Source organism: Stegostoma tigrinum, unplaced genomic scaffold, assembly GCF_030684315.1.
Source record: "Stegostoma tigrinum isolate sSteTig4 unplaced genomic scaffold, sSteTig4.hap1 scaffold_70, whole genome shotgun sequence".
Classification (NCBI taxonomy): domain Eukaryota; kingdom Metazoa; phylum Chordata; class Chondrichthyes; order Orectolobiformes; family Stegostomatidae; genus Stegostoma; species Stegostoma tigrinum.
This window is the reverse complement of record NW_026728643.1, coordinates 502,442-504,429: the sequence shown is the minus strand read 5'-3', so window position 1 is coordinate 504,429 and position 1,988 is coordinate 502,442. Positions and strand designations below refer to the sequence as shown.

The 1,988-nt window shown below is 48.0% G+C and overlaps 1 non-coding gene across 1 annotated transcript; it reads right to left on the bottom strand.

Moving 5' to 3' along the window:
* Window positions 1-1,316: 1,316 nt before the first annotated feature.
* On the bottom strand, window positions 1,317-1,389 carry trnak-cuu (transfer RNA lysine (anticodon CUU)). The gene has a single exon. It is a non-coding gene; the product is annotated as a tRNA-Lys (tRNA).
* Window positions 1,390-1,988: the final 599 nt, after the last annotated feature.

The following is a 1,988-nucleotide window of genomic DNA, read 5'->3' as shown; positions in this document are numbered from 1 at the left end:
AAGTTGCGGGCAGACCAAAGAGCATCTTTCACCGCATTGATGGTCCTCCAGGCGCAGCTGATTTTGGTCTAGGTGTGCATCCCAGGAACAGCCCGTAGAGCAGGGAGAAGGAGGTGATTGACAGTCTCATCACCCCAACATCCGCCTCAAGGGCAGCATGGGGTGGCGCAGAGATTCCAGGTGTGCACAAAGGATCTCACTGGAAGAGCCCCTCTCACTGCCAGCCAAGTAATGTCCTTGTGCTTGTTTGAAAGTTCTGGCGATGAGGCATTCTGCCAAACGATTTTGGGAGTCTTCGAGGGGAACCACACGACAGGATCCACCCTCTCCTTTTCCCGAAGGGTCTCGAGGATCCTACGTGCTGACCACTACCTGACAGCCTTGTGGTCAAAAGGTGTCTCCTTTCATAAACTTCTCCACGAAGGACAGGTGGTATGCGACGGTCCAATTACTCAGAGCGTTCCACGGCAACAAGGCCAGGCCCATCCTTCGCAACACCGGGGACAGGTAGAACCTCAGTAAGTAAGGACACTTGGTGTTTGCGTACTGAGGATTTACCCAGAGCTTGATGCAGCCACACACAAAGATAGCCATCAGGGCGAGGGTGGCGTTCGGTACATCCTTTCCCCCATTTTCCAGGTCTTTGTACATGGTGTCCCTGCGGACCCGGTCCATTCTCGATCCCCAAATGAAGTGGAAGATGGACCGGTGACCGCAGCGGCGCAGGTCCAGGGAATAGGCCAGGTCTGCGCCACATACAACAGTACCAAAAGCCCCTTGCACCTGACAACCAGGTTCTTACCCACAATGGAGAGGGACCGAAGCTTTCTGTTGGTATTTGTTTTGATTGAAGAACTATCAGCATTTGGTGTGAAATTAATATTGTAGCAGGGCACTATCGAGCAGCCAAGAAAATGGGCGAGGAGGGTAGCCATTGAGTTCAAGTAGACGTCATCGATGTTTTCCGTGGTATCCCCAGAGTTAGTTCGTTCTGTTTCAGCTCCATTTAACATGGAGCTGCCCAGGACGTGACCATTCTCAGTTTGTGACTCTGAACAATCTTATTGGTGCAGGGTTGGAGTTGCGTTAGTGCCTTTGCAAGTCCTGTCATTTATTACACAAGCGGCTGCACGTCCAAAACGATCTCTGCGATTTCCAGTGAAGTGGAATCAAATTTCACTGCAAAACTGGAAACCAGGATTTTCAAAGCAGCAGAAGTGCAGTCATGTTTTCAGCATAGCTGCAGCTGCTCGTTTCACTGATAACGTTGGAAAGCTATGCTGCATCACAGAAAGCAAAGCAGTAAGAAGCTACGACGCCCAGCGTGGGGCTCGAACCCACGATGCTGAGATTAAGAGTCTCACGCTCTACCAACTGAGCCAGCCAGGCTTGACTTGGTTGTCTTGTTATTTATCTAAAATCCTTATTTTCCCTTTTCACACCAAAGCCCCTGCAACCTCATTTCAATGTGCCAAAGATGATCCACCTCGAAAATCACAAGTTCCCAGTTTATTCTGCTCAATCACAAATAATATCATTTACATCTTCCACTTTTCAGCTGTCACTCCTTCAGACCATAATAACCCATTTTCATTTAACATTCAAAACTCATATTTTAATGTCGGTGCCCTCATCCTTTAGCTGCCCATGTGACTGTCAGTCACTCTGGGATGGTGAATCTGCTGCAATAAACCCAGTGATTTCTGTTACAGATTGTGTGAGATGTGTGTCTGTCTGCCCAGTCTCACTTAATACTTTCAGCACTTTGTTTGATCAGTACATCAGCAACTTCTGTAGCTTCGCATTTGGGGGCTGGATTTTCACACTTCAGTTAAAAACTATTCAAAGATCAAGAAGAATCTGCTGCATACCTTGTGAAATGTCATTTTTCACAGGAGAAGAGACGTTCATACGGAGTGTCAGTTAAGTTTTCCCAAGTGGAGCTAAGAGAAAATTCCACTCACGCGGAGATTGTGTCAATGGTGCTC